Below are 7,623 nucleotides of genomic sequence, written 5' to 3'. Positions count from 1 at the left end.
TGGTGATGACTCTAAATGTTGAAATAGCAGTAAAACCACATTCATTGATGAAATGACATAAGGGATGGAAAGGGGGGATGGCAGTTTTACAGGGGGGATGATTTTTACCGTTTTTATTTCAGGGGGGGATGCCATCCCCCCTCATCCCCCCTCAACTCCAGTACTGCTTATAATACATGAAAACAATGTTCGGTGCGAAAGGCAAAGAGTCGGACCTTTTTGCACAGAGAGAAGGAAGGAAACAGGAAACAGCAGGAGTTGCAAAATGAGCCTTTTCCCCGCTGCAGTAACTTGATGTGCTGCTGGTGTCGTTTAAGTGAAATCATTAGGTCTTTCCAGCTAATTGCACTGACAACTTGAACAAATAGCTGCTAGAGAGTCTTTAAGGGGGCGATGCCCTGCGTCTCCTCCAGTTTATTTGGCCTCATTCCTGCCGTCATGTGCTGGCAGACGCATGAGCAGCTGTAGGGCGAAACGCTGACGTTCATGTGTGCGGGACACCGACACAACAATCCCACTGTCCTAATCCTCTGGATGAAAAAAGACACAAAGCCAACACATAACCGCACACACTTAGGCCTGCAGAGCCGAGGGAGTAAATTATGCAGTGAGCTCTGCTCTCACACCTATTAGGACGACCTAAAAAGGAGTTTAGGTTTTGCAGACCTCTTTTTTAATGGACTGCAGAAGAGCTGTTTCACTCTCCACCAGCATGTCCGTGTCCTCGGGCTTTAGGGTCGCCATGAATTTACCTCCTGCCTTATTTTGAACGTTTTTTTTCCTCTTTAGTTAGTTAGTTGTTTGTGTTTTGCTGTCTGTGTTTACCTGCGCCGCTGTTTCCCGCCACTAACCTGTTCCTCACCAGTCATCATCTCCCTCACGTCTGACGTTGACCATCCACAACATCAGGTCCCCTAACCCTTTATTTTATTTGAATTTTTTTTTTTACTTATTATGATGTGTCTGTTGTGTGTATGCGGGGGAGTTTGGGACCTGTTTTTACTTTTTAAATTGTACAATTTTTAAACATGTAAAGCACTTTGTGCTACACATATGTATGAAAAGTGCTTCATAAATAAAATTTGGATAGATAGATAGAAAAATAACTTGTTATTTGACAATTTTCACCTGTTTCAAGTAAATTTTCACTTGAAATAAGTAGAAAAATCTGCCAGTGGGACAAGATTTATCTTCTTACAGTTTTTCTCAGTCGCTTTGGTACATTTCTCAGATCATCCTCGACATTTGCAAAACAGTAAGTGCATTTCTCAAAACAGTTCGTACAAATAGCAAAACACCATGGATTACCTGCAAAAGCCAGTCTCTTGCTCAAAATCCTTAGTTCATCTCTCAAAATTAAATATCTGTGTCAATGAACGTGTCAGTGCATCAGAATCACAAGTGCTTGTGTCATTGTGTACGGATAAGACAGTCAAATTGCTTAGTCATGTTCCCTGTGAAATTGTCTTGCAGTCCTATGTGGAAAAAATATAGTAATGCAAAACACAAAATTGAGTAAGATAAAATGTCACTGTATATAGTATACTTACTGTATATTGTAAAATGAAAGTAGAATACTGTCATATTGTATGAAGCATTACAGAAAGTATACAGTATTACAGTACAGTGCCTATTGTTAGATTACATACCTGTTATGTCGACGAAAAGTCTGAACGATTGAGGACACAGTTGTTCTCCCAACATTTGGCTGCACCCTTGGACCAGCCTCGGCCATTGTAAGCCCATGATTGAGAACATGGTCTACAAGTGTAGCTCTTATCTCATCAGGAACGCGCATATGTCCTCAGCCTCTTCTGCCTCTTCCTCTGTTTTGCCTCTCAACTCCTCCGCCACACAGCCTCACTCCTCTTCCTCTTCTTCTTCTCTCTGGCTGTTGACCCCGTCCAATTCCTTGTCCTTCCATTGTCAGACATTGTAACATTGTGTTGTGCTCCGGCTATATGTATACTTGCCAGCTGATAGTTCATGAGATGCACCTTTTAACTATTTCAGAAAACTGGTTGATCATTGGTTGATCTAATGCTTGACATATTTCCCTTCATTACAGAAAGTCAAGATTCACCTGGGATCAATTTACCAATTCAGGCCAGATTTGGAAACAAAGTCTAATGGAAATGTATAGAAATATGCTGACATATTATGACAACTTGTTCAACCATTTTGCATGTAAAGACTTATGCGATGAACTAATGCCTAAATGTTGTGGGGGGTGAGACTATTCAACAGAGACCCATTATAATACATTTTGATCAACATGACATAAACAACTCATAATGTAGGCAACAGCAGAAAATTGTACATTATCATTTGCATGGATGACAAATGCATTTGCAACTTGTTCAAAGAAATGAGAAACTGCTTTTTTGATGTGCACAAGTGACACAATGATGTGAAGATTGAACAAGTAGTTTTGAGAATTTCAATTCTGATCTGAGAAATGTACCAAAGCGACTGAGAAAAACTGTATTACAAGCAAAGAAATCTTGTTCCACTGGCAGATTTTTCTACTTATTTCAAGTGAAAATCTACTTGAAACAGGTGAAAATTGTTGTTTTTTCCAGTGATGAGTCTTGTTTTAAGTGTAATGAGATTTTTTGGACGAAAAAATTTGACATTTTAACTAGAAATAAGAGAAATATTCCTGGTAAGATTTTGAGTTTTTGCAGTGTAGATAGATAGATTACACACACACTATAGATAGATAGATAGACAGATAGATAGATAGATAGATAGATAGATAGATAGATAGATAGATAGATAGATAGATAGATAGATAGATAGATAGATAGATAGATAGATAGATAGATAGATAGATAGATAGATAGATAGATAGATAGATAGATAGATAGATAGATAGATAGATAGATAGATAGATAGACTGCAAAAACTCAAAATCTTACCAGGAATATTTGTCTTATTTCTAGTTAAAATGTCTCATTTAGTAAAAAAAATCTCATTACACTTAAAACAAGACTCATTACCAGAAAAATAACTTATTTGACAATTTTCACCTGTTTCAAGTACATTTTCACTTGAAATAAGTAGAAAAATCTGCCAGTGGGACAAGATTTATCTTCTTATTACAAGCAAAAAAATCTTGTTCCACTGGCAGATTTTTTTACTTATTTCAAGTGAAAATCTACTTGAAACAGGTGAAAATTTTTGTTTTTTCCAGTGATGAGTCTTGTTTTAAGTGTAATGAGATTTTTTTGACATTTTCACTAGAAATAAGACAAATATTCCTGGTAAGATTTTGAGTTTTTGCAGTGTAGATAGATAGATAGACAGATCGATAGCGGTCTAGCAGCCACAGAGAACATCTGGCGGCGTCCCTCGGTCTCTGGTACCAGGATGTTAGTTATCGATCATCCGGACCCTGCGGGTCGTGTGGTTTGAGTCTCTGTGGATTTGGACCTACAGATTTGGACCATCAGCTCCATCAGATTGGTGTCCGGGGAGTTTGGAGACCAGACGAACGTCTTAAAGATCTCATTGAAAGGTCCCGGCCGACCTGCTGGGGGGCGGCTGCTGCAGGAGGATAATGTCACTATAAACCAGAGCAGAGCTTAGCCTCATTCCCATGGAAGTGGAGGAGTAGATGGACGTTAAAGGTTAATAATGTGTGATGACGGGATTTTACGAACTGTTTTTAGTGTAAAATCATATATAAATCCCCATAAATACAAATACAGACACCTTTGGTGTATTCACATGTATGACTGAACAAGATCACATGTTCATCAACTCCTACCAACAGTCTGATTCTGGTCACTGGTTGGTCCAATCAATGAACAGGACTGTCTCAGAAAATTAGAATATTATGATAAAGTCCTTTATTTTCTGTAATGCAAAAATGTCATACATTCTGGATTCATTACAAATCAACTGAAATATTGCAAGCCTTTTATTATTTTAATATTGCTGATCATGGCTTACAGTTTAAGAAAACTCAAATATCCTATCTAAAAAAAATAGAATATTCTGGGAATCTTAATCTTAAACTGTAAACCATAATCAGCTATATTAAAATAATAAAAGGCTTGCAATATTTCAGTTGATTTGTAATGAATCCAGAATGTATGACATTTTTGTTTTTTTAATTGCATTACAGAAAAAAAAGGACTTTATCACAATATTCTAATTTTCTGAGACAGTCCTGTATACGTGTTCATTAAAATTAATTATACCATCGTGGACTAAAATTATTATTTAAAATGGCTTAAAATTGTATATCAGCAAACTATTGACCTTTAAACTCTTCCCCTGGGTCCTCATATCTAACTTATGACACTGCTGCTGTGTCTTGAAGGCGTACACACAGTCCTCTTCCTGTTCTTCCAGGTTTGGGAATCGTAAATAACTTCAGGAATTATGTGAAATAAGCCAAATAATTTCTCTAATCACTGGCTGATTGAATATAATAATGTGATATTTCCATGTATATGGAGCAGTGTTGCCAGCATCCTTCGCTGGACCACTTCCTGTTCCAACAGTCCAGTGTTTGATCATCTCTTATGATGCAGCTTCAGCTGATTTATTGGAAAATCTGTAAGTAAACAAACAGCCGTCCACAGAATTGGTTGGAGGTACGATGGAGGAACGAGTTGCGAGAGATGAAGACGAACCGTATGATCTCCTCAGTAGGACGTGATGTCCTGATTGTCAACACCTGTGTCCTGCTTGTCTGTCTTGTCTTTCCAGTCGGTAACTGTAATTCTGTAAAAGGTATTCAATACAAAAAAAAACAACTACTAAAAACTACTAAGTGACCATTACTTCATCAGTATTAAAGGTATCGTCCGTAATGTTGGAGAGCTAGCAAGATTGGAAAGTGGTACCTCCTCTAAGCCCCACCACCTCCCCCCCTCCCGTCAGCGCTCCGTCCAAAGCCACGCCCCCACAAACTTTGGGGAACGCGCATTTGGAGGAGTCCAATAGTTTGGACAGCACATTTTCAACAAAACTACCCCATGTCTCATTCACCTGTAAGCGAGGCTAGATTTAGGGGGGGCACCCAAACGTGCGTCCTGCCCACCCAATCAAAGTTATGGGGATCCTTTATTTTTTTATAAATATAAAAAAATATCACAGAATATCTGTACCGTTTCTGATTGGGTGGGCACTGCGCATCATTTTTAGACACAACAATGAACGCATACCGCAAAAGTTGTGTCTGAGCACAACATGAGCACAACAGAGAAGTTCAGAACAGCAGACAGAGCACACACTGAAGGCTGATTTATGGTTCCGCGTTACACCAACGCAGAATGGTGTGCGTCGCCGCGTACCCTACGCCGTAGGCTACGGCGTACCCTACGGCGTAGCCGTGGAAACAGAGCCTGCACAGCCCCGTAGCGCACCGCCACCGCACCAGCGCTCTCCGCCCTCGCCGGGATGGAGACCCCTCGTTTCTCGTTTTCTGCGCCATTCTTCAGCAAACGTGACTCGAGTGTGTGAAGTTTTCTGGCAAGATTTTCGGCGTGACGAGTGCGCGCATGGGACAGAGGGGGGCGTGGGCGGGACTTAAAATGAAGGCATCTGATTGGTTCTTTCCCCCCTGCCAATCCTCTGGTCCTCTGGTCCTCTGGTCCAATCCGTGCCACTCGGTGCGCAAAAAACAGATTGGTCAGAGTTTTTACAGGATTAAAGCTGTCAGAGAGGTCGGATTTTTTTCTTTCCTTTTTCTGAACACATTATTCACTGGCTACTCTCAGGATGGAAGGAACATTTCACCCAGTATAACAATAAATGTTTTTGAATACGATTACAGACTATACCTTTAAAACACTACCTGTACTGCTGGTTTATAAATGAACAAGTCAGCTGTTGCAGGTGTAACGTAAGGTGTGGTTGAATCTCCAGAGATCTCCATGGCGACTAAACTGATGATGTCACATCCAGTTACGGCAGGTAAACAACAGAGGGAGTGAGGGTGGGGCAAATTTTTATGCACCTTTTTAAGTAAAACGTATTTAAAAAAAGATATAATTAGGGGTGTGGTCTTACGGCAGAGAGCTGGCAATAGACAGAGCAGGACTGTTTAAGGTTGAAGAGGTGAAATAATGAGAAAAGGAAGATGTGAATTAAGGCTGATGTTTCGTCGTCTGTTTCATTTGCCTCCTGGTGTGATAACTTCCAATAACGCGGCTTAATTAGTCCTCGGAGGCCGTTGTCTGTGATGAGGACATGCAGGGATCCAGCACTTTAGCCTTCAGTCTATTAAATGACACAGTTTGGGTTTCAAGCGTCGTGGCTTATGGCCAGTTTATGTTCTTCATTTTGCTGTTTTGCTGCTGTGGTTTCAGGGTTTTCTTCTCCCTTTTATTTTTATTGTCAAGATTTGTTTTGGTTTTCTGATGTTTCCTTCATGAAGTCTCTGTTCTTTGTGTGTTTGTTGGTTTATTTTCCTGTTTTATTTTGAAAGTGTTGTTTCCTTGTAAGTGTTTTTTTTTTTTTTTTAGAAATGTATTTATTTTTTTTATTTTTTTTTAATATTCTGCAGAGACAATACTTTTGATTATAGGTTAAAATAAATGTGTTTGTTTATACCTGATTTCCAGCGTTGTGCATTTGAGTCAAGACAAAGATACAACTCCAGACATATACTGCATTTCCTTGGGTTTCGGCCTGTTTTTAAATATACAAAATTTATGGTTTTACACAGAATAAAAGATATAAGAAATTCTGAAGAACATGTTAACTACAGATTAATTGAAATGTTTAATAATTTGGCTTTAAATGCTTTAATGGGTTAACCTTGTGGACACCAGGAAAACTAGTTGGTTACTATGGTACCAGCTAATGGGGATTCCTAATAAACTAAACTAAACTAAACTAAACCTTTGGTCATTTTGATGGTTGAAACCTACATTAATTAGTGCTTGAGTCTAAAAACTGGCCAATCTCCATTGACTCCTGTGTTATAATGTCCATATTTAGAGCAGAAATAAACATATTTACAGCCTGGTTAAAAAAAAATAAATAGATTGCACATCCATGACAACTCTACCACGCCAGGAGAATTTATATAAAGCAATACATTTCTTATGTGGTTGATTGGCTCACAGTTGGCTCAGCCAATGGCAAGCCATTATCACATACTCATCTGTGATCATTATGCTGTTAGGGTTATACAATAACAGTTGGAATGACTTACAGGACTGTCTCAGAAAATTAGAATATTGTGATAAAGTTCTTTATTTTCTGTAATGCAATTAAAAAAATATGGTTTACAGTTTAAGATTAAGATTCCCAGAATATTCTAATTTTTTGAGATAGGATATTTGAGTTTTCTTAAGCTGTAAACCATGATCAGCAATATTAAAATAAAAGGCTTGCAATATTTCAGTTGATTTGTAATGATTCCAGAATGTATGACATTTTTGTTTTTGTAATTACATTACAGAAAATCACAATATTCTAATTTTCTGAGACAGTCCTGTACAATAACAACCTTCTCACTATTGAAATGCATACTTGGGTGATGTTTTAAAGAATGTATCTGAAGAAACAACCTTCAGTTGTTGCCCATAACTGCGTTTTATGGGTTTATTGACTCCCCACATTGGCAGGCACCTAATTAAATCCGGGAAAAAGTGAGAA

This window comes from Cololabis saira, chromosome 1 (assembly GCF_033807715.1).
Source record: "Cololabis saira isolate AMF1-May2022 chromosome 1, fColSai1.1, whole genome shotgun sequence".
In the NCBI taxonomy this organism is placed as follows: Eukaryota; Metazoa; Chordata; class Actinopteri; order Beloniformes; family Belonidae; genus Cololabis; species Cololabis saira.
The sequence above is the reverse complement of the archived record's forward strand: the minus strand, read 5'-3'. Positions refer to the sequence as shown.